Genomic DNA, 26,240 nt, shown 5'->3' on the forward strand with positions numbered 1-26,240 from the left:
TCTGCCCACATTTTTTACAGTTAAATTCTTTGGACTTATAAAATTTCATCAAGACTTTAGGGTAATAGTATAATCGATATAGTATGTTAAATTGGGTAACCCTGTGGGAGAAGTTATGTGAAACCCTGTTTTTTGCATGTATCACCCTCCCCCAGAACTCTATCTGTTGAGAATTAAACACCTCTTGCCATTTATACATTAGACAATTAACTGCTCTTTTTTCTGTCTTCTGATGTAACAGACATTGATATATCCTGGACACCAGTTTCTTGCCCGCACTTAGCTTAGATATATTTGCTATAGGTTGTGGGACAGTAGGTAGTTGTGTTCCCTTTCCTAGCGACGCCCGCAAGGCTTGTTTCAGTTGTAAGTAAAAGAAGCTCAGATCTCTATTTCCGATTTCACACGTATTTATAAGGTCTGGATATGCGACTACATCTCCCTCCTTCCATACCTGTCCCAGCCTATAAATTCCACTATTCCACCAAACTTCTTGTTCAATTAACTTTAATTCTCTAAGGCAGGTGTTGTCCCATAGTAGAGTATCGGTGTGTACTCCAGTATGGGGCCACATATCTATTACCTCCTTCCAGATTTTAGTCCACAACACAAATAATGGTATTTTATTAGTTTGCTGTTGTGACAAAGTATCAGCTTACACCATTTGAAACATACTACAATTATTCCGATTTTTGTTGATCCCTGCTATCATAACTTTGTATCTTTGTGAGCTACTCCAATTTATCATATTTCTGATATGGCCAAAGAAAAAATTGAGTTCCAGATCCGGAGCCGATAAACCTCCCTCTTTCTCTCGGATATGCAAAATTTGCGCTCTTATTCTCGTTTTTTTGCCACGCCATATCAGATCCGTCAGTAAAGAAGCTACATATCATTTAAAAAATTATCTTAGGAATTATAGCAGGCGCATTCCACATGATATAATTCAAGGAAGGTAAAATACACATTTTCGCCAATGAAATGCGACCTGCCATTGATACATGTAATTTTTTCCATAACTAAACTTTTTTCCTTAATTCCTGTATTTAGGGAAGCACATTTAATTGAAGATAGTCCTTAGGGTTAGGGGTGATCTAAATGCCTAGGTATTTTACAGGTTCATCTAATCTCTTCATTTCCAGTTGGCCCGGTATTGAATTATTTAGAGGATCAATTGGGATGCAGGCCGATTTAGCCCAGTTTATTTTGAGTCCAGCATATTTTCTATAATCATCAAATATCTGGAAAATCCTAGGGAGTGAACCATGTGAACCCACAAACAGCATAATATCATCTGCATATAAGGCAATTTTTTCTTCATGGGATCCAAACCTGAACCCCACAATTTCCCTATCCTGCCTAATTATGTCTGCTAAGGGTTCCATAGCTATCGCAAATAGCAGGGGGAAAGGGGGCAACCCTGTCTAACACCCCTGCCAATGGGTATATTATCTGAGTATTCTCCATTCAATATCAATCTTGCAGATGTTTCAGTATATAATAATTTAACCCAAGAGACAAATATATCGCCAAGTCCAATTTTCTTTAATGTTGCCACTAGAAAGGCCATTCTATGGTATCAAAAGCTTTTGAAGTATCTATGGTTAAAATCATACGCTCACCACTGTTTGTGGGTTCCACTTGGGTATTTACAAAATATCTAATGATATTTTCAGTTGTTGTTTTACCCGACATGAATCCCGTCTGATCCTCATGTACAAGCATCGGCATCACCTCCCTAAGCCTAGCCGCCAATATCCTTGCCAGTATCTTATTATCAGTGTTGATCAGTGAGATGGGGCGATATGAATCTGGAAAAATTAGGTCTTTCCCGGGTTTTAAAATTAGAGTAATTAAGGCTTCCCTCAAGGAGTCAGGCAATTTCCCCCACTCCCTCGAGGCCGCCCACATTTTAAGCAAACTCGGGGTCAATATTTCTCTGTATTGGGTATAGACTTCGAACTGGATACCATCTATGCCTGGGGTCTTATTCTTAGTTATCTTTAGTAGTGTTTTATCCACTTCTACCGGGTCTAAGGGGATTTCCAAACTATCCCTTTGATCTGTTGTTAGTGTGATAATAGTAGTTTTTTCCAGAAATTGTTGTATTTGCACCGTATTCTTCTTTATTTTGCTACTGTATATGTTCTCAAAGTATTCTTTGAGCAAATCCATTTTAGCCGCTTGTTCACCAATGTTATGTCCGGCTTTGTCTACCAGGCAGTGTATATGTAAGATCCTCACCTGCTTTGCACTCCAGGGGAACCAAGAGGGGTCCTAGTGGAGTTGCGGGACAGGTTATGCGTGTCTCTGATGCACCAGCGCTGACCCCTTTGCGAGCCAGTGCGGGGATGCGTTCGCGTGGACATCGGAGGGGAGGACCGTCGGAGTCCCGGGGACAGAGTGGCCAGGCGAGTGACAAGACGCCGCGGCCAGGGTGGTCTCCGGTGTCTCCTGCGACTTCCGTTTCCGCATCTGGGTCCACGCGCTCGCATACTCGCGCTGAGTCAATCATGCGTCCGTGCGTACGCACGAGGACAGGTTCGCAAAGGGATACACGGTCGCGAGTACGCGCTTCTTATGCGCTTCGTCGACCAGTGGCGCATAATATACTGACTCACAAGAGCAAAGTGGATTAGGGAGCCAGCCATGGGTTAATCAACTTGTGATTGCCTTAGGCCATGTACTCAGGTGCAGGGCAATTTGTTCACCTATGGTAGTGGACACTTGGCACCCTGGGATTGGTCAGCAGGCATTTAAAAGGAGGTCTCTCAGGGTGATCAGTGCCCACTGTTATTTTCCCTCAACCAGGTATAGGTCACAACTTCTAGTGACTGAAGACTGCCAGGAACTTTGTCCTTTGCAGCGGACCCAAGATCTGGAGTGACTCGACTGCCAAGTGCACAGCATCATTCAGCACTGGTTGGGACTATTCCTGGAATCTCCTTGCCTGTTTTTTTGTTATTATTCCTTGTTACCAGCAAGTGTCCTGGACGTTTATGTTTCTGGTGAATAAACACCTTTTTGCTTTCATCACTGGTCTGTTTGTTGGTGCCTTGCATTACAGAACAGTGGGCCCAACTAACAGTTGCCATGGACAAGATCCAGCAGCAGCTGAGTGAATTAACGGGAGCCGTTAACCTGCTGTTCCAACGACGCCCAAATATACCAGCAGCCGCTGCAGCGCAAATCCAAGAGCAACTGACAACTGTGATGGAGGAGGTTCAGCAGCTTATCCAGGGAGCCTCAGCACTACCCGTCACTATCGCAAGGCATCAAACAGAACCTAAGATCCCTCTGCCTGACCCCTTCACAGGAGAGCGACAGGAGTTCTTAAACTTCAGGGACTCCTGTCTCCTTTATTTCCAGTTGCGTCCGATGGCTTCTGGCACTCTCAGGCAGAGAATTGGGATTGTAATGTCACTGCTACGTGGAGACCCCCAACGTTGGGCATTTAATTTGCCTCAAGACCATACAGCTTTTTCGTCAGTGGACGCCTTCTTCGAGACTATGGCTGTGATTTACGATGACCCGGATCGTACTCGCACCGCAGAGACCAATCTTGAGCATATTCAACAAGGCCGCCGCCCAGCTGAAGAATACGCTGCAGAATTCAGGCGATGGGCAGCTTTCACCACCTGAGGCGACGCAGCCCTACGCCATCGCTTCCGTTTGGGACTTTCGGATGCGGTCCGGGATCTTCTTTTGGCCTTGCCTACCCCCTTCTCGTTGGAAATGGCTATCTCTCAGGCAATCGATGCCGACAGGCGAATCCGTGAGAGGCGAGTGGAACGGTCGTCTCGGTTTTCATCCTCTCGACCACATCCAGGGCCTCTTAAATCGGCCGAAGAGCCAATGGAGGTTGGATCCTCCCATCTCACACAGGCAGAACGAGCTCGTCGCCAACAGAAAGGCCTGTGCCTATTTTGCGGAAAGTCTGGACACCTCGTTAAAACCTGTCCCCTCCTGCCGGCGGGAAACGAATGAACCTAGGGGGCATAGAGGAGAACCCCCTAGGTGCTATTATCCCTCCTCCAAGCCGGGTGATGGTATCCATATCCTTACGGTGGCAAGACAAGGTCCATGAGTTTTCAGCACTAATCGATTCTGGGGCCGCTGGGAATTTTGTGGACTCAACCTTGGTTCGTCGACTTGGCATCCCGTTGATCCAGCCGAAAACCACCATGTCAGTGACCGCGATTGATGGTTCCCCTCTTCAAGATGGTCGTGCAGTGTGGATGACTCCGGGAATACAGGTAACGGTGGGGGCTGATCATCGGGAGACCTTAAGCCTTTTTGTCCTTGACATGCCATCCACTCCCGTGATTTTGGGTCTCCCTTGGTTAAGGCTCCATAATCCAGTAGTGGACTAGCGCTCGGGTCTTATTTGTCAGTGGAGTACGGAATGCCTTACTAAGTGCATTCGTCCCGACCTGTCACTAGCCTCCATGGAAGTATTAAGTACTTTACCACAGCAGTATCATAATTTCCGAGATGTGTTCAGTCCTCAGGGGGCTGATGTATTACCTCCCCACAGGTCATATGATTGTCCTATAGACCTGTTGCCAGGTACCATGCCACCACGAGGGCATCTTTATAATCTCACTGGGCCTGAGGTTCAGGCTCAGCGGGAGTATATTAAAGAGAACCTTGAGATGAATTTCATTCGTCCATCCACTTCCCCTGCTGGAGCTGGATTCTTCTTTGTGGAGAAGAAGGATGGAGGCTTGAGACCTTGCATCGATTAACGTGCCCTTAATCGGATTACGGTGAAGAATCGGTATCCACTGCCTCTGATTGATGATTTGTTTTCTCAGGTGGCAGGGGCCCGAGTCTTCGCCAAACTCGATTTAAGGGGTGCTTATAAATTAGGTCGCATTAGAGAGGGTGACGAATGGAAGACCGCATTTAATACCAGAGACGGGCATTACGAGTATCTCGTGATGCCTTTCGGTCTCTGTAATGCTCCCGCGGTCTTCCAGGAGTTCATCAACGATGTTCTCAGAGATTTCTTGGATAGATGTGTTGTTGTCTATCTAGATGACATACTAATCTACTCTTCGGATCTGGTCTCTCATCGGAGACACGTGTGTCAGGTTTTCCAGAAGCTGAGGGAGAACCGCCTCTATGCCAAACTTGAGAAGTGTCTGTTTGAGGTGAAGGAGCTGCTTTCCTGGGGTACATTATCTCAGAAAAGGGATTGGCTATGGACCCATCCAAACTTTCTGCTGTCCTGGATTGGCCTCAGCCTAAGGATCTTAAGGGGTTGCAGCGTTTCTTAGGCTTTGCCAACTTCTACCGCAAGTTTATTAAGAATTTTTCTGCGATAGTAGTACCTCTCACCAACCTCACTAAGAAGGGAGCTAATCCTTCTAAGTGGACGAGGGAGGCAGTCAGAGCCTTTGAGACGCTGAAACAGGCCTTTTGCACGGCACCAATTCTTACTCATCCAGACACCTCCAGACCTTTTGTTCTCGAGGTCGATGCCTCAGAGGTCGGTGTAGGGGCAGTTCTCTCACAGTATTCTGGGGACCCTGAGAGGTTACATCCCTGTGCCTTCTTCTCTCGGAAGCTCTCTCCAGCCGAGTGTAATTATGATATCGGCAATAGAGAGCTTCTGGGAGTAAGATTGGCTTTTCAAGAGTGGAGACATTGGCTAGAGGGTGCAGAACATCCCATCACGGTTTACACTGACCACAAAAATTTAGAGTATCTAGAGAGTGCCAAAAGACTCAACTCCCGAAAAGCCCGGTGGGCATTGTTTTTCACCCGCTTCAATTTCCGCCTCACTTATAAACCAGGTTCCAAAAACCTGAAGGCAGATGCCCTGTCCCGCTGCTTCCCTGAGGCTGCTTCCGTCCTGGACTCTGAGCCAGAAACCATTCTCCCAACTAAATGTTTTCTTGCTGCCCTGGGGGCCGCAGAAGTAATGGAGGACTTGTCCTCTCTTCTTGAGCCTTCACAGGCAGAGAGTCCACCTGACAAACCCGAGGGTCGATGGTTTGTACCCATTAACCTTCGATTGGAGGTCATCCAACAGCTTCATGACTCAAAGTCTGCCGGGCATTTGGGTGTTAAGAAAACACTTGCCCTTGTTAAACGTCGCGTGTGGTGGCCCAACATGTCCGTGGATGTTAAGGCCTATATCCAGGCATGTACTGTTTGTGCCAGATGTAAACCGTCCCGGTCTGCCCCTTCTGGGACTTTACTCCCACTGCCAATTCCCCAGGCTCCATGGACTCACATTTCCATGGATTTCATCACAGATTTGCCAAGGTCCTCTGGAAGTACGGTAATCTGGGTAGTGGTGGACCGTTTTAGTAAAATGGCCCATTTTATCCCACTCCCTGGATTGCCCTCGGCCAGAGAATTGGCAGATCTGTTCTTGAATCATGTCTTTCGATTACACGGAGCGCGGGATGACATTGTTTCAGACAGAGGAGTGCAATTCATCTCTCGCTTCTGGCGTTCTTTCTGCTCCCGATTGGGTATTAATTTGTCTTTTTCTTCTGGTTTTCACCCAGAGACCAACGGTCAGACGGAAAGGACTAATCAGACCCTGGAGCAATATCTCCGGTGCTTCGTGTCAGACTGCCAGGAGGAATGGGCAGCGTATCTACCCTTTGCGGAGGTGGCTTATAACAACTCTGAGCATGCTTCCACTAAGATGTCTCCGTTCAGGTGCGTGGGGGGCAGGGATCCAAGACTCTCTTCTTTGGCCGGACCCTCCACTGACTCACCGGTGGTGGATCAATGGTTCGAGGATAGACGTCCCATTTGGTCGTCGGCCCAGCGGAATCTCCGCAGTGCGGTGGCGCAACAGAAGAAATTTGCTGATCGTCATCGCACCGTAGAGCAAAAGTTTAAGGTGGGAGATCAGGTGTGGGTCTCCACCCGGAACATTCCGCTGCATCAGCCATCTTCCAAGTTGGGTCCTCGATTCATTGGCCCATACCCAGTGACACAAAAGATCAACCGAGTTACGTACAAGGTTGCTCTTCCACAGTCGATCCGAGGAGTGAACACCTTTCATGTTTCACTTCTCAAATCGGCAGCCGACTCCGCTCCCTTCATTCAGACCCCATCCCCGCTGGAGGTCCAAGGGGTACCGGAGTTCGAGATGAACAGAATTTTGGACTCTCGTTTTGTCCAAAGGTCTCTTCAATACTTGGTGGACTGGAAGGGTTTTGGTCCGGAGGAGAGATGTTGGATACCTGCTCGCCAGATGCATGCGGATGAGTTGGTGGCAGCCTTTCACCGGGATAATCCGGGGAAAGCTTGCTTGGAGTCTTCAGAGCCGCCTCCTCGAGGGGGGGGGTAATGTAAGATCCTCACCTGCTTTGCACTCCAGGGGAACCAAGAGGGGTCCTCGTGGAGTTGCGGGACAGGTTATGCGTGTCTCTGATGCACCAGCGCTGACCCCTTTGCGAGCCAGTGCGGGGATGCGTTCGCGTGGACATCGGAGGGGAGGACCGTCGGAGTCCCGGGGACAGAGTGGCCAGGCGAGTGACAAGACGCCGCGGCCAGGGTGGTCTCCGGTGTCTCCTGCGACTTCCGTTTCCGCATCTGGGTCCACGCGCTCGCATACTCGCGCTGAGTCAATCATGCGTCCGTGAGTACGCACGAGGGCAGGTTCGCGAAGGGATACACGGTCGCGAGTGCGCGCTTCTTATGCGCTTCGTCAACCAGTGGCGCATAATATACTGACTCACAAGAGCAAAGTGGATTAGGGAGCCAGCCATGGGTTAATCAACTTGTGATTGCCTTAGGCCATGTACTCAGGTGCAGGGCAATTTGTTCACCTATGGTAGTGGACACTTGGCACCCTGGGATTGGTCAGCAGGCATTTAAAAGGAGGTCTCTCAGGGTGATCAGAGCCCACTGTTATTTTCCCTCAACCAGGTATAGGTCACAACTTCTAGTGACTGAAGACTGCCAGGAACTTTGTCCTTTGCAGCGGACCCAAGATCTGGAGTGACTCGACTGCCAAGTGCACAGCATCATTCAGCACTGGTTGGGACTATTCCTGGAATCTCCTTGCCTGGTTTTTTGTTATTATTCCTTGTTACCAGCAAGTGTCCTGGACGTTTATGTTTCTGGTGAATAAACACCTTTTTGCTTTCATCACTGGTCTGTTTGTTGGTGCCTTGCATTACAGTATATACTTATTTTTATTTGTCTGGGCTGACTTTTTACCAGGTATATGTGCATAGATATAGTTGTCTCTCACAAAGTTCTCTTTTCGTTGTTCCGCCATCAAAAACAGTTCGTCTTCCATTTTGGTAACTTTATCTAACCATTCATTATAGTTTTGCTCTATGGGATTTTCAACATATTTTTTTTCATATCTTTCCGCTTCGTGTTCTAATTCTGATATTTTCCCCCTTATATTTTTCTTGTGTATTACCGTGTATTTTATGATAATTCCTCTAATAAAGGCCTTTGCGGCCTCCCAGACCATGCTATTTTCCGCTGAGCCCTCATTTATAAGAAAGTATTGCTTAATCTCTTTCAAAATTTTGTCGTGTACACCCATTATATTTATCCAGCCTATATTAATATTCATCCCTCTTGTTTTTTTCCCACCGCCCGTGTTTGTATTTATGACAATGGGGTTATGATCCGAAATCCCCCGTTGTCCATAAATAACTCGTTCAATGTCCAGTGAACCTTTATTATTTGTGAAAGCTAAATCAATCCGTGAAAGACTTTTGTGTGTTTTAGAAAAACACGAGTATTTCCTTAGTTTTGGGTGCATTACTCTCCAAATGTCAATCCAGCCCAGTTCTTGTATGGTGCTTTTTAAATTAGAAGAGTGTTCCCTATTCTACATCTATCTATTTTTCCATCCATTACATTATTAAAATCGCCTATCTTAAAAAGTGATTTATCCCTGCATTAAGATTAAAGTCATGAATTTTTAATAAAGTATCTATTTTAAAAGGAGGCGGTATATAAACATTTGCTATTATCCATGCTCTATCTTCTAATATACAATCCATGAGAATATAGTGGCCTTCTTTATCTATAACTGTTTTTACTATTTTGATATCGATATTGCGGTGAATTAATATACTCACTCCCCTCGCATAAGATGAGAAAACCGAATGAAAAGAGTGCTGCATCCATGGTCTAATCATCCACCCCATCGTCTCGCTTGTCAAGTGGGTTTGTAGAGAGTCGAACAAAGCAACTCTTTTTATACCCTTACTTAAGCCCCTAATATTCCATGAAATTATTCTCATAAAGGCCTATAGTAGTACCCAGCTCATGTCCATATTTGTGAGGGTCCAAGGGGGGAGGGGAGGGGGAGCGCGGGGGCCGGAGGAGGTCCAAAAGGGAAAAAAATAAATAAAAAATTTATTTAAAAAAACCTCGAGCAGCACAGGCGTTACCGAAATACCCACCCCCCTTCCTATGACTCAGAATGGCATCAAGCCCTGGCTCTCTTACTTAGCATTACTCCCTCCCAGCCCGACCCCAGCCCAATTGCACATCAGCTCTTTATCTTTTCTTTAATCCACTCTCTGGCTGCCTCTGCAGAATCAAAGAACCAGGTTCTATTCTCCCATTCAATCCGTAGTTGTCACGAGGGTGTCAAGAACCACGCCTGACTCCGTTATACCCGGGGTCAGGAAGTCGCAGTGGTTGGCTGCGCGATCTATGTTAGATAGGGCTGTTTCCTTATGGTAGCTTTCTGGGTTTGCTTTGCAACCCTTTTTGGCTCACTCAGGGATCCGTAGCTCCTTCTCCTCAGCTGTTCCTTGTCCAGCACTCCCAACCTCCTTATATTCCCCTCTCACACTTCTCTGGTTGCCAGATATAGAGCTTCCTGCCTGGACTTCTATACTGACCCTCTGGAGCTGTGTTGCTGCGTTCTCTGGTTGTTGGTCCAGAACGTTACCCTCCGGATCCCTGTTGGACCTTTGTGGTCCTCTGTGGTCACCCACCTGGGTGTATGTGTTTGTCTGTATTATCTGTCCTCTCCCTGGTGTTTCCCTCTTAGTGTCAGTGGTGCGGACTAGCGATCCCACTGGCCCGTTCACTATCTAGGGCTCATTTTAGGGAAAGCCAGGGTTTAGGCACGTGATCGCCGCACGGGTGGGGAACCCGTCTAGGGACGTCAGGGCAGTCAGGTGCCAGCCGCAAGGTGAGTCAGGGGTCACCACCTTTCCCTCTCCCTTGGGCAGGGCTTTCCTTTTTCCCTCCCTGTGCGTGACGCCGGTCATTACAGTAGTTTAGCTAGAAACATCATTGAATACTTTAAATTGTTCAGACGCAAATTTTTTTTTACATTAATAAACTGACTTCTTTCCTTTACCGTTTCCCTTGCATAATCGGGAAATAACATTACTGCTGCACCTGAGTGCTCCAGCATACCCCTTGTCCTAGACCTGCTGACTATCTCCTCCTTGTCCCTGACTGATAGTAAATGAATCATTATCTGTCTCGGTCTTGTTCCAGGAGGGGGTAATTTTACCGGTACCCTATAGGCCCGTTCAACAAAGTTTTTGTGGTCTGAAATATCCTGGCCCAGTTGCTCTATCAACCACTTTTGTATAAACCCACGGATGTCTCGTCCTTCCACCCCCTCTGGAATCCCTAAACATTTCAAATTAGTTCTTCTGGACCTATTTTCTAATTCTAATAATTTATTTTTTAGTTATCTGTTATCTTCCTTTAATATATTTTTTTCCTTGGCCATTATCTGCAGAAGGTCCTCCGACTCTGATATTCTTTTCTCTGCTTCTGACAGCCTATCTTTATACTTTTGTCGATCTACTCTGAGAAGCCCAATCACCTCCTTGATATTTCCAGTCTGGAGAGAGAGGTCTTTTATTGCCAAGCTACAATTTTTTATTTCTTGAAATATGTCTTGCAGGCTGGGCACCTATTCCCATTTATTGTTTTTTTTTTCTTCTGCCTCTTTTTGCTGCATGGTGCCTCTCTCCCCAGACTGGGAGTCCTCATCTGCCTTTTTCAAGGTAATATTCTCTACTGAGCCAAATGATTTACCCTCTTGATCTTGGGGTGTATCATCCTTTTTCTTCTTAGGGGAACTAATCTGACCTTGCATATTGGTCAAAAACTGTTGCTTGGACCTTTCATCTTTTTTGAACATTGGGGAAATTGAAGTGTTCAACTCAAGTTGCCCCCTCCCCTTTTTCCCTGCTCCCTGTCTAGCCATTTTATCTTTGTATTTAACCAATCTAAAACTTCCTTACAGTATGACAGAAGTAATTCAACACGCTATAGAGGCGGTTAGCTTGTTGCTTTAAATCAAATTATTCAACCCCACCGCCTTTTAGCTCTAATCCAAGGTTCCTCCTTCAGCCCTGTACATGTCAGGCCATCCACAGACCAGCATAACTCTCCATCAGAGAGTGTAAATACAAAAAAATAAATCAAAAACATAAAAAAAATGCTTTTTTCAGTTATTGGTCGGTCGGTCATAAAAGGGCTCAAACAGGTAACAATACCGCAGCAAAGGGTTAAGATCATACATATATTTTTTTTTCACAGCAGCCCCACACACAGTCCATTTAGTACAGTGACCCGGTAAGGAATGCCCTCCTGTTGATGTATACTCTAGTAAATGCAGTCAACACCGTTGAAACCGTCCCCAATAGCATGCAGTTAGTGTAATTAGCACATTTAGGTTGGCAGTCCAGGTAGTTCGGTTCGCCAGATTAATGTCTCAGACCGTTTAGTATACTAGCACACATGAGCACTTAAACCATACCCGAGCATCTCTGCTGTAGTGGAAAATATCAGTATTCCCCTTTTTTTTTTCCCCTTTCTCTTTTTCCTTCTTTCTCCCCTTTTTTTTCCCTTTCCTTTTCTTTTCCCCCTTTATAAGATGGACAAAACAGCTGGTTAAATTGATCAGTTGGGGGTAATTAGTTCTGTTAGGCAATCCCAATATTACCGTCCTTCTGGAAAATAACAACTTATATGGTTGTCTCACATACAGCAGTTAGTTAGATTAAATCATACAGTGGCTGTGAATTTTTCAGTCCATCTCAACCTGGCAACGTGTAGATTGCTGTTTACAATAATTGTTCCACCTCCAGCATGCCACAGTGACCTCTCGTTCAACCCCTCACGGGGCGCAGGGGTACAGCCTGGCTTGTACACCACCAATAAAGGTCCCAGCTAATCTCCAAATCGCAGGGGCCCCAACCAAATATTACAGGGGGGAAAAAAGGGACCTCAAAAGAGTTACTCTGTTGCTCAGCACTGGTTTCTCAGTCCAAGAGAATCGGCCTGGTGTCACATGCCGTTTGGAAGCAGAAAGCGCTGAGTATATTATGTCTTTTATTTGCAATAACAGTCTCCCCTTTTTTTACTGCTCCCAATTCCCTGTGTGCTGCCCGCTGTCCCGGGGATAGAGGTGAGAACCAACCAATACTCCCACTTAGAACTGATTATTTAGTCGTCTCAACCCCTCCACACGCCCCACACGCATGCCCTTCCGTCTCATCGGCCAGGGATCCAGCCAGTGTCCCCTCAGACCCAGCCCCCATACATCTCACCTCGGCACCAGCCCCCAAACGACCGGGGGGGAGGTAAGTGCGATGGGCAAGGGGGGGGGGGTGAAACTCAAAATGTTCACACTTGCAGCGATCCGTCTCCCGGCACCTTGGTCCAGCTGTCACGGCAAGTTCGCAATATCCAGGTCCAAGGATCAGCCAGGCAGTTCACCCCCACTCGTCAGGGCAGACAGACCATAAGCGGGCAAGTGGCCGGGACGCGGAACAGCATCAGGGTAGCAGGAGGAGAGCAGGGCAGCAGGATGCAGTGCGACAGCGTCGAGAGCGGTGAGCCATGACTAATGCGGCATCGATTCCTTCACAGTGCAGGCTGGCGTTCAATAGCCGGGAGGGAACTACGTGCGTCCGCACTCATTCTCCACCCCGTGATTATATATGGTAGATTGTTCTGGGGTGCAAAATATTAAATTGAACCAAAACGTAATTAACATTATAATAAACTAAACTTAAATTCGCCAATATATCATCACAATTTTCTAGGGAAATTCCCGGACAATCAATGTGCTAAACCTTTTGTCTCGGAGAATGTGTATTATTAAATTGTGTTTTAAGCAACACTTTATAATGTTGAAAAATTTTAACCTTCCGTCCCATATTCCCTATAAATGAATAGACGAAGCGGGGAGATAGAGAACTATTACACAGGGCATGGAGGAGGAGGGGTCAAACATGGAGGCAGAGGAGGACACGAAGCAACATACACTGCTCAAAAAAATAAAGGGAACACAAAAATAACACATCCTAGATCTGAATTAATTAAATATTCTTCTGAAATACTTTGTTCTTTACATAGTTGAATGTGCTGACAACAAAATCACACAAAAGAAAAAAATGGCAATCAAATTTTTTAACCCATGGAGGTCTGGATTTGGAGTCACCCTCAAAATTAAAGTGGAAAAACACACTACAGGCTGATCCAACTTTGATGTAATGTCCTTAAAACAAGTCAAAATGAGGCTCAGTAGTGTGTGTGGCCTCCACGTGCCTGTATGACCTCCCTACAACGCCTGTGCATGCTCCTGATGAGGTGGCGGACGGTCTCCTCCGAGACCTAGACTAAAGCATCTGCCAACTCCTGGACAGTCTGTGGTGCAACGTGACGTTGGTGGATAGAGCGAGACGTGATGTCCCAGATGTGCTCAATTGGATTCAGGTCTGGGGAACGGGCGGGCCAGTCCATAGCATCAATGCCTTCGTCTTGCAGGAAGTGCTGACACACTCCAGCCACATGAGGTCTAGCATTGTCTTGCATTGTCTTGCATTAGTAGTAACCCAGGGCCAACAGCACCAGCATATGGTCTCACAAGGGGTCTGAGGATCTCATCTCGGTACCTAATGGCAGTCAGGCTACCCCTGGCGAGCACATGGAGGGCTGTGCGGCCCTCCAAAGAAATGCCACCCCACACCATTACTGACCCAATGCCAAACCGGTCATGCTGGAGGATGTTGCAGGCAGCAGAACGTTCTCCACGGCGTCTCCAGACTCTGTCACGTCTCTCACATGTGCTCAGTGTGAACCTGCTTTCATCTGTGAAGAGCACAGGGCGCCAGTGGCGAATTTGCCAATCTTGGTGTTTTCTGGCAAATGCCAAACGTCCTGCACGGTGTTGGGCTGTAAGCACAACCCCCACCTGTGGACGTCGGGCCCTCATATCACCCTAATGGAGTCTGTTTCTGACCGTTTGAGCAGACACATGCACATTTGTGGCCTGCTGGAGATCATCTTGCAGGGCTCTGGCAGTGCTCCTCCTGTTCCTCCTTGCACAAAGGCGGAGGTAGCGGTCCTGCTGCTGGGTTGTTGCCCTCCTACGGCCTCCTCCACGTCTCCTGATGTACTGGCCTGTCTCTTGGTAGCGCCTCCATGCTCTGGACACTACATTGACAGACACAGCAAACCTTCTTGCCACAGCTCGCATTGATGTGCCATCCTGGATAAGCTGCACTACCTGAGCCACTTGTGTGGGTTGTAGACTCCGTCTCATGCTACCACTAGAGTGAAAGCACCACCAGCATTCAAAAGTGACCAAAACATCAGCCAGGAAGCATAGGAACTGAGAAGTGGTCAGGTCACCACCTGCAGAACCACTTGGAGTTACATTGTGTTGTTTAAGTGTTCCCTTTATTTTTTTGAGCAGTGTATATTCGATACTTCAAACTTCAAACCTGTAACCAGGTCTCAGCCGACAACGAATATCTAAGGAGGGGGGCGGCAGGAAGCAGTGGAAACCGAAACATCAAAAGGAGGGCGACCGCCCCGTCTGCAAGCGAGGCAGCAAGCAGACACCGCCAGACAAGGCGGACAAACACAGGGGATCCACTGAGAGTCTGGTCCAGCAGAACGCAAAGGGCCCAGAGGTGGGGGTGTCCCGCTGTTTAAATGCATGTCTTGCATAGTGCGGCGGGATAGAATGGTCGGAGGGAGGGGCGACGTAGCAAACCTACGTCATCACGTCTTCACCCCCTCTCACAAAGGGGCTTCATCATTGGGAGAAGTGGATAGCAGCTTGCCCATGAGGCAGCGGCGGAGCCAGCAAGTCGCTAGCATGGCCGGGAGTGGCAGCAGTGGGTGGTCAGTAGCCAAACATGCCCGGGGTAGACCACCTGCTTCTCAGGATCCTACCTGCCCAGGAAGTAACGGTGCACGGGTTCAAAGAGGCACCAGCGGTAGCAGACAGTCAGCGCGTAGTGTTGGGGGTGAAATCGCCTACTCGGCGGTGTGGCAGTTTTTTGTTAAGCCGCTGGAGGAGGTGAACATGTCCATATGTAGAATCTTTGGGCAGAAAGTGAAGCGTGGCCAGGCTGCCAATGTTGGTACCACGGCCCTGCGTCAACATATGCAGCATCACCATAAAGTGGCCTGGGAAAACCGTGGCTCAGATGTGGTGGGCCAGCCTGCCGCAGCAACTGCTGCTTCACCCAGTGGCACGCAGGCGATTTCAGGAGTCAAGGCTCCACCACCTCAGCTGAAGGGAGCTGTTTGTCCTTCCCATCATCTACCGGTCCTGATGCTCCTGCTCCTGGTCCTCCTACTCCTCATCACTCATTCCGTCAGCAATCGATCACCGAAGTTATTGCCAAGAGACAACAGTATGCATGCACTCATCCAACGGTGCAGAGGCTGAACGTGCTCCTGGCCAAGTTGCTGGTGCTGCATTCCCCCCTTTTCCAAGTGGTGGACTCTGCACCCTTCAGAGAACTGATGGCTTGTGCCGAGCCGAGGTGGAGAGTCCCAAGCCGTCATTTCTTTGCCAAAAAGGCTGTACCAGCCCTGCACACGCATGTAGAACAGAAGGTGGGCCAGTCCTTGAGCCTGTCGGTGTCTGCCAAAGTGCACGGCAGCGCCGATATGTGGAGCTGTAACCGGTCAGGGACAATACATGTCCTTTACGGCCCACTAGGTGAATGTGGTTCCTGCACAGCCACACCAGCAACTTGGCCAAGTGACGCCGCTTTCGCCTCCATGTTGTCACGCCATTGGTCCTGCGACAATATCCGCCTCTGCCTCCTCATCCTCCACTGTGTCCTTGGCCTCCACTGCAGGGACAATTCACAGTGCCCCTTCAGCATACCACATGTTCAGGGCACGGCGGTGTCACGCTGTTCTGCACCTCGTTTGCTCCACAAACAGGATCCGTTTTTTGGAGGTTATTGTTCTGACGGATCAGAGGAAGGGCAAAATAATTGGTGACGTCAAAACAAACTTGAAGTTTGTTACCCTATAGAATGCCCTACAAAAATAGGACAGTTGGGAGGTATGATACATGTGAATAAGTTAAACTTTCTTTATAAAGTAGCATCTTCCTCAACTTCCATGAGCTTATAGCTCCCCAGGCTCTCTACAAATGTTCAGAAACCTATTTAGCCAATTCAAAGCTTGATTTTGGTAACGCAGAAATTGAAGATATTGTGCTTTTCTATATAATGGGCCAATGCTGAAGTATACCGCACAATACACAGATTTTGATGATTCTAGCCAATGGGCGGTATAGATTACTGCATGTTCTACAGTGGAATATGTCACTCGGGGTGGCTTACTGGTCTTGTTATAGGTCTGTCTCTTGTGTAGGTCTTGGCTGCTTTCAGGATGGTGGGACTAAGTGGCTTATCTCTACCCCTAAGCTCTGACCTCAACTCTTCTGAGGTTGTCAGGAGTTCACTTCGCATTACTATGAAGGGCTGTACTGGGAGGGTTCTCATGCTGACCAGACAAGTTTCAGCTTGTAACCCTGTCAGTTTGACTGGAAACCGAGCCAATCAGGTTTATGTCTCTCTGTCAAATCCTAGAGCAAGATTTAAGCTAGCTGTTTCCAATCATCATTGTCTGGTGTTGCATTTGTCTTTCATAGGATCTGTAGTGAGCAACTTTGTCACTCCATAAGATGGGGAAAATGTCAGTGCATCTTATGGGGCGAATACTAATAAGCGCTTCCATCACGGAAGTGCTCATTAGTACAGGAGGAACGGGAAACAGTGAATGCGGTGCTCCCCGGGCTCTGTACTCATCACCCAACTGGTCTTCCTCGCCTCCCGCTGTGCTTTGATTGTGCACAGCGTGAGGACATTGGCACGTTGTGAGCTCACACTGTGCATGTGAACAAGTGAACAAGAAGAGTGTGGATGTCAGGAGCTGCATCCAAAGCAGGAGAGTTAGGTTAATTGTTTTTTAAAGTCTGCTCTGAGTCTGGGGCCTCTGATCTGAGGTCTGCTTGGGGGGGTCATTCACATTGGGGGTCTGATCTTATGTCTGCTTTGGAGGGTCATTCACATTGGGGCTCTGATCTGAGGTCTGCTTTGGGGGTAATTCACATGACTTGAGCCCGCTAGAGATGCTGGAGATGCCGGGTGCCTGTTCCAAGATCTGCTGCGCCGCTGCTGTGTTGGCTCTGGAATGGGGAGAGCGATAGTATGAGATGAGCTGGTTTGGCTGATGGCGGTGAGCGGGCTAATGTGGAGCTGGAGATGCTTGCTTTGGAAGAAGGAGAAGTGGGTGAGAAGTTGGAGGGAGTACATTCTTGTTTGGACCTGACTGGGAGAGAAGGGGTTGTGGATTGTTCTGTGGATGTCTTCCTCCCCTCCCCCTCTCAATTACATCGCTCTCAGTGGGATTTTTCCCTCATAAAAAACTGAAGAAGCGGGGGTATGAATTCTAATTTACTCCTCTCTATATGAAACAAGTTAAATTTAAGGGGTTCCCCTGTAGAACTGAAATGATAAAGGGGGTTTTATTTGCCCCGCTAACTGTGTGTTTGCCCATAAGAACTAAGCCACTAACCCGCTCCTTCCTATCTTTTTCTGCTAATTATATTAGCTTGGAATCATCTGAAAAGCAATGGAGCGGGGCGTAGCCGTAGCGAAATGCGGCTTGGCTACTGTGGAAGGTAGTGGCGGATAGGGTTAATTTTAGGTGGCAAGGAGTTTTGGCATGGGAGGAGAGAGGGGGGAAGCGGTAATTTTGCGCCAGGGATTTAAGGCAGTGAGCTGTGGGCTGAAGTTAGGACGTGTCATGGCTTACCTTGAGCAACTACTTGAGCAGGTTAGGGCTGCGACGGCTAATCATGTGCCAGAGTGGGTTCAGGAGACCCTGCAGGCAGCGTTACATGGGGGCAGGTCGGCAGCGGTGGCCCCAGTAAGTGCGGCGCGGACACGGAGGTCTAGGTTCCCAGAGAGTTTGAGCCCTGATGTTAAACCCCGAGTTTGGCTGCGCCTAGGGAGCCCCTTAAGGGACCCTCCAGTGTGGTGGCGGAGCTGTGGAATCATGCATGGTGGTCGGGCTCTGCGGGAGAGGGACGGGTTAACCCCCGCCCAGTCTCCCTGAACGTGCAGGAGGGTGGAATGGCTGACGTGGCTGGCTCACTGCAGGAAATCCGTAGCAGAAAGCGAGCCAGGGAGTTACCTGGTGATGGGGCCGCAGAGCAGATTTAGCAGGCAGACTCCAGGATGAGTAGATGAGCGGCCTCCAGTTCGGGTGGCCAGGACGAAGTGCAGGTCGAGCAGGATGTGGTCCGAAAGCTGAGGCCCCCTGCTGGGAGCCGGAGGCATTCACAGTGCAGGGAGAAGAGTGAGGCTGCTTTGGCTCCGCCCCCTATGAGGTCGGCAGCTCACAGAGGGACATATGTGGGAGCAAGCATGACTGATTACACTGTGGCAGGGGCTGTCAGTGAGGAGGTGCCGGACAACAGATTGCGGCCATTAGCTGGTGGTAGGATTTCCACCTTTTCTTCGAGCCAAACCCGAACACATAATTGTCGGGATCCGCTTCAGCTGCGGCGTCTCAGTATACCGCGGACTGTAGCTCGCGGTATACTGAACCTAGGGTGATGGGAGGATGCTAGCTTGTGTCCTCCCGTTACCCTAAGGAGAACTATGCGGAAAAGCCTTAACCCCATAGTTCTCCTTTAGCTTTCGGCATTAAGCCAAAAGTCCCATTTTCGGCCGATATGTTTCGGCGGATGATATATCGGTGCATCGTACCTGATACCATTTTTTTGGAATAGAATATGAGTACCGGTATTTTTTTTCCTGGTACTCGCTGATACCGAGTACCGATACTGGTGCTTTTGTACTATAACTATCAGGAAGGCAGGCGGCGGATCATGACCCATCGCCTGGCTTCTTGCTTTCCCGTGAAGACGGCGTTCAAGTGAAAGAACACCGGCTTCAGAGGCAACCTAGCTTCCTGACCAATCAAGAAGAGGGGCGGTGAGTCATGATTTCAATCCGCTTTGTGATTGGTTAGGAAGCCAGATTCACTTTTTTGTAGGCAGCATACCTTTCTGACCAATCAGGAGGCCAGGACGCGAGTCATGACATACTGCCCAGCCTGCTGATTGGTTAGGAAGCCAGGCTGCCTAGCAACAAGTGAAGCAGGCTTTCTAGCCAATCAGGAAGCCCGGAGGCGGATGATAACCCACCTCCCGGCTTCCTGATTGGAAAGGAAGTCGGCTGTATGCTCCCTTGGCGCTGCCAGTCAAAGGGACATCTCCCTCCGACCAGAAGTTTCAATATTGGGGAAGGTATCGAAGTACAAGTACAAGTACTCGCCCAAATACTCTATATCGGCAGCGATATTAGTATCGGTATCGGTAGTTCGGTACATCTATAGTGCAAATCCATTTTATTGATAGTTGTCACTGAAACGACAATCACATTTCTGGGCCTGATGAAGGGGACCCAAAAGCATTTGTCGATTGGACGACAACTATCAATAAAATGGATTTTGCACGAACATGAAATTTGGATGTCTGTATTGGACGATATGTATTATTGCACATAAAAGATGCCCCCACAAAACATGTCACTGGTTACCTGTGGCATTTTTTAATGGGGGCATGTTTTATGTGCAATACTAACAAGTGCCGTGCTTTAAATACCTTTTTTAGAACTTCAGAGGTCCAGGTGTGTGGAGAAGGACGGCAGTCACGGCGTTGGTCGCAGAGGTCGACTGACTCCCAGACGAAAAGAAGAAGAAACTGCTGGAGCAGCTCCACGCGCAGGCTGCCGGAGAATGATTTCTCCCACGCTCCGTCTCTCTCTCTCTCTGATGTCACTTCCTCTCACTAGCAGAGAGAATGAGGGAAGGAGGGTCTGAAGACAGCCCCACCCTGCACTGCCACTAGCATCACTCACAGGCTCAGCTGAGCGCCATGCCATCAGTGACAGCTTAGCTGATCGTCCGCGGCTGACACCTCATCGCGGGTCTAGAATCGCATGGGGTGTCCCTGCATTTCAAAAACAAACATCAGAAGAACCCGAAAGGGTTAAAGTTTACAGGGGTGGAAATAGTGAAAAGTAATTGGAAAGGAGGGAATTTGGTTGCAAAGATAGATCAATGCGAAGTTAAATGGATTTATGAATTAGATACACTTCAACCAAAGGGGCTCAATGTGGAGTTCGATCTCGAGGCCTGCCTTGTAGATTGAGTGGAGACATCATGGAAGCACAGTTCCCCTACACCAGGGATGACTCTGCAAATACATACCTTGTAGTTAGGTATGAACTACGTCACTTAAGGCTAAGAGGAGAGTTTGACCTCTGAAGAATGGATGTTGGAGTAAGTGGGAGAGGGTGTTTGTGCCGGCTGGTATAGGATAGGTTAGAATAGGACATGTGACCCTGACTGGTGTAAAAACCTAGTATATGGAGATGAATGAAATAGAACATGTGACCTGGATGGGTGCGAATAAAAGAATATTCGTGGATGAGTGAAAGGGACACCTAAAGAAATTGCGGTTTATAGATAAGATATTAATGTGGATACGTGGTTTTAAGGAGAGGAAGAATTATGAAAAGTATTACTGGTTTTTAGTGTTTCAGATTGAAATGGGGGAAGGGAGGGGGTATTTAAAGATGGGAGGTGGGATTTTAGGTTACGCCCCTGATGAAGCTTTGGAGCGAAACCCGGGTCGGGCAGGAGCAATAGGCTGCTATTTGTTATAATCGCTTGTGTCCACCTACATTTGTATTAATAAAAAAGGTTTTATCTACTGAATAGCGGCTCTTCACTATTGGAGCTTTTATGTTATATAGAACTACTAAGGAATAAGAACATCGGGGGATTTGTGGTGTTTACTGTGGTGTCTGATTTCCACCTGCCCCTGTGAGTATAATAGGGAAAGGTGCAGGTGAGAAGCATATACTGTGCTAAACTATTGGTGCGCTTTTCCTACAGGAGCTGTAGTGGAAAGAGGAATATTTGGAGTATGCGGCATCCCACTAGTGCTTGCATAACTGGAAGATCTTTGAGAGAGGAGGAAGTAGTGAATAATCGCGCGGACCCGAAAAAACGCAGGCAGAATCTAAGATGGCTGATTTTATTTATAGGGCTGTGACATCACAAGGCTGGCAGGCTGCTGATTGGCTGCATTTATGGCATTATGGGTGATCCCAACTTCCCAGAGTTCCCTTCTCTATGTCCTCACACACGCAGCAGCCATTTTAAGAAGCGCGAGGAAATTCGGCTTCGGTGCGAATCAAATTTTTACTGAAATTCGGATCGAATTACACTTCATCAGCTTTGATTCGCTCATCTCTACCCTAGACCAATTATGGCAAAGTTTCTTCTCTCTAAAGATCGGGAAGCCATCTTGCTGGAATCCAGATCTCCTGAGAAATTTCAGATTGAAGGGATAAAAATAAGAATTTTTCCAGATTATTCAGCCGCCACTATCGAAATAAGAAATATGCAGATATAAAGAAGAGATTTAGAGTGGCTGGTTTGATGTATAGTTTGCTTTTTCCTGCAAAGCTTAGGGTGGACTGCCAGGATAGGACTTTGTTTTTCCAGTCTCATGAACAAGCCAAGGACTGGGCAGATTCACAGGGCCTGCAAGAAATTATTTAGTAGTAATAAACGCGAGGAAAGGATAAAGGGAGTAAGATGCTTAGTGTTGAAGCTATCTCTCCTTTTCTTTGGAGGGGAGCTGTTTGGGGGTGGGATGGGGGGAGGGACCCTTGTGGAGAGAGAGATTTGGGGGGGGGGGATTATTTTTTTTTTCCCTCACAACAATTTGAATGTTGATAATAATATCATTTAATGTACAGTTGAGGTAGGGTTGAGAGAAAGAATAAAGAGTTTTGCCATTTTTGACTGGCTCAGGAGGTACTTGCCTGCTGTCATCTGCTTGCAGGAAACACATTTGGATAGAGATGCTGTGAAATGGGTGGAAAAAAGATGGATTGAAGGGAGTTACCACTCTATATATACATCATATTCTAGAGGAGTGTCTATCTTAGTTCATAAAAAAATTCATTTCGAGTGTGTGTCATGTAAGGCAGATGACTGCGGCAGGTTTCTATTTTTACAATGTAATATAGATGATATAAAAATGGTTATAACAAATATTTATATTCCTCCTCCATATAAACCTGATGTGTTATATGATCTACAAAAGTATATGTTAGATAAGCAAGAATGTATTTTGTTAGCAGTAGGAAATTATAATGCGATGTTGGATCCAATCAAGGATAGAATATCTGATGGTAAATCCAAATATTACAATACGAACTTGGCTAATCTAATGGCTGAGATTGATTGGGTAAATCCGGAGGAAAGAACTTATTCCTGCTACTCAAAAACACACCAAACTTGGTGAAGGATTGATATAACCACTGAAAATAAAATAGCCATTTTTTGTCACCTTACATCACAAAAAGTGTAATAGCAAGCGATCAAAAAGTCATACGCACCCCAAAATAGTGCCAATCAAACTGTCATCTCATCCCACAAAAATAATACTCTACCCAAGATAATTGCCCAAAAACTGAAAAAACTATGGCTCTCAGACTATGGAAACACTAAAACATGATTTTTTTTGTTTCAAAAATGAAATCATTGTGTAAAACTTACATAAATAAAAAATAGTATACATATTAGGTATCGCCGCATCCGTGACAACCTGGTCTATAAAAATACCACATGATCTAACCTGTCAGATGAATGTTGTAAATAACAAAAATAAAAACTGTGCCAAAACAGCTATTTCTTGTTACCTTGCAACACAAAAAGTATAATATAGAGTAACCAAAAATCATATGTACCATAAACTAGTACCAACAAAACTGCCACCCTATCCTGTAGTTTCTAAAATGGGGTCACTTGGAGTTTCTACTCTAGGGGTGCATCAAGGGGGCTTCAAATGGGACATGGTGTCAAAAAACCAGTCCAGCAAAATCTGCCTTCCAAAAACCGTACGGCATTCCTTTCCTTCTGCGCCCTGCCCTTCTGTGCCCGTACAGCAGTTTGCGACCACATATGGGGTGTTTCTGTAAACTACAGAATAAGGGCCCTAAATATTGAATTTTGTTTGGCTGTTAACCCTTGCTTTGTAACTGGAAAAAAAATATTAAAATGGAAAATGTGCCAAAAAAGTGAAATTTTTAAATTGTATCTCTATTTTCCATTAATTCTTGTGGAACACCTAAAGGGTTAACGACGTTTGTAAAAATCAGTTTTTAATACCTTGAGGGGTGTCGTTTCTAAAATGGGGTCATTTTTGGGTGGTTTCTATTATGTAAGCCTCACAAAGTGATTTCAGACCTGAACTGGTCCTTAAAAAGTGGGTTTTTGAAAATTTTAGAAAAATTTCAAGATTTGCTTCTAAACTTCTAAGCCTTGTAACATCCCAAAAAACAAAATATCATTCCCAAAATGATCCAAACATGAAGTAGACATATGGGGAATGTAAAGTTATAACTATTTTTGGAGGTATTACTATGTATTATAGAAGTAGAGAAATTGAAACTTAAAAATTTTCAAAATTTTCAAAATTTTGGGTAAATTTGCAATTTTTTTATAAATAAAAATGAATTTTTTTGACTCCATTTTACCAGTCTCATGAAGTACAATATGTGACGAAAAAACTATCTCAGAATGGCCTGGATAAGTCAAAGCGTTTTAAAGTTATCACCACATAAAGTGACACTGGTCAGATTTGCCAAAAATGGCATGGTCCTTTAGGTGAAAATGAGGCCGGTCCCTAAGGGGTTAAAAAACTGTTGATGAACCAGAGAGATTATCTGGAGAGAGAGATTCAATTGGAGGAACTAAAAAATGGCAATGAGATCTGTTAAGGATAAGAAAGCGCCAGGAGGAGATGGATTACCTTTTGAAATCTATAAGGAATTTAGTCAGATACTATACTACCAGAACTAAGGGAGACCCTGTGTGAGGCTTGAAATAAAGGAAAGTTACCTGACTCTATGGAAGAGGCCATTATTGTTTTGATTCCTAAAGAGGGCAAGGATTTACTAATGCCAGAATCATACAGACCCATATATCTCTGTTGAATACCTATATAAAATTGTTAGCGAAGGTGCTACTCAAGACTCTCAAGAATAATTGATAATAAAATGATAATTCATGAAGATCAAACAGGTTTTATCCCTAGAAGATTGATTAATTCTAACATTAGGAGAGCGTTTTTAATATAGAGGCCAATAGACAAAATCCCCATAAAGAAGGTATATTGTCCTTGGATGCAGTTAAACCGTTCAACTGTATAGAATGGGAGTATTTATGGGAGGTTCTTAAGTGCTTTGGCATAGGGGATCGGTTTAAAAAATTGGATTAAATTAATATACTCCCACCCCAGTGCGAGGGTAGATGTGGATGGGGCTATGTCCCTACCTTTTGCCCTTTCGAGGGGCACCAGGCAGGGATGTCCCCTGTCCCCACTGCTTTTTGAAATGGCAATAGAACCACTGGCTATTATAGTTCGTGAGAGTATTGTCACGGTCCCTCCCATGACAGAGGTGAGAAGATCGGAGAGACTGGCCTCAGGGAGACTCTGGTTCATTCCCTGCCACCATTCCTAGGGCCTTCCAGGATCTTCAGGGCCTAGGCTTCGGTGTTGTGTTTGGTAATGGCCACACCTCTTGTCAGGTGCAGCTTGTAGTCATTACTGAAGCTCTATTCAGTTCTGACTCACACTGCTTAACATGCAGTTGATATTTCCTGCTGGAGTTGGTTGAGCTGGAGTGTTGTTCTTTTGGATCTCCTGCTCCTCCATTCTACTTTAAGCTAAGTGCATTTTGTCTTGCATTTTCTTGTTTGCTTGTGTGTGTTGTTGTCTAGGCCTCAGGGAGACACTGGTTCATTCATCTGGGAAGGAACCAGTAGTCTCATTCCCTGCCACCATTCCTAGAGCCTTCCAGGGTCTTCAGGGCCTAGGTTCCGGTATATGAGTATTTCCACCTTCAGGGTCTACATATACTGGTAGGAGTCAGGGAGAGGTCTAGGGATTCTTTGGAGGTCACCATCCCTCTCCCTTAGCTTTGAGACCTCGACTCCAGTCTATTCCTTCTGTGTGTCATTTGGTGTTATCCTCCCCAATACCCGTGACATTATCAACCACCCAAAAATACGTCATTTTGTTTGTGTCAGTGCAGCGATGGATACTGTTTCTGCACTGGTCGATCGTATACATGGATTGTCTTTGGAGGTTGCTGACCTCCGCACGGCCGTCTCGCCATTTCAAAGACCACAGGCAGCGGCTTCCAGCAGCGGGAGCCAGGCCTGCCCGGAACCTAAGGCCGCTCTACCGGATAGGTTTTCAGGGAGAAGTGACAACTTTGTTCGGTTCAAGGAGTCGTGCAAACTATATTTTAGACTACGTCCTAACTCTTCTGGGGATGAGAGACAAAGAGTGGGGATTATTATTTCATTGCTGAAAGGTGACGCTCAGTCTTGTGCTTTTTCGTTGCCGACCGGATCACAATCCCTCCAGTCGGCAGATAAATTTTTCAGTGCTCTGGGGCTTATCTACAATGACCCAGATCGGGTCTCCTTGGCCGAGACTAATTTGCGTGGCCTACGGGAGAGCGTTCTGCAGAGTCCTAGCTCTGAATTTAGGAGATGGGCAACTTATACTGAGTGGAATGACCCAGCCCTCCGTAGTCAATTCTGTCAAGGGTTATCCAAGAACCTGAAGGACGCATTGGCATTTCACGAATATCCAGAATCATTGGAGGCGGCCATGTTTCTGGCTGTACGTATTGATAGACGCCTGAGGGAGAGATCTAAGATCCCACTCACTCGGGACGCACTATCATATGGGGAAGCGGCCTCTTCCGACACTTTGGGTAGGGATGCACTTGAGTGCATGTCGGATGATGAGCCAATGCAGTTGGGAGAAGTCACTCCTGGACCTGGAGATAAAAATGTTAGGGTTAAGAAAAGACTCTGCTTTT

This window comes from Bufo bufo, chromosome 2, assembly GCF_905171765.1.
Source record: "Bufo bufo chromosome 2, aBufBuf1.1, whole genome shotgun sequence".
In the NCBI taxonomy this organism is placed as follows: Eukaryota; Metazoa; Chordata; class Amphibia; order Anura; family Bufonidae; genus Bufo; species Bufo bufo.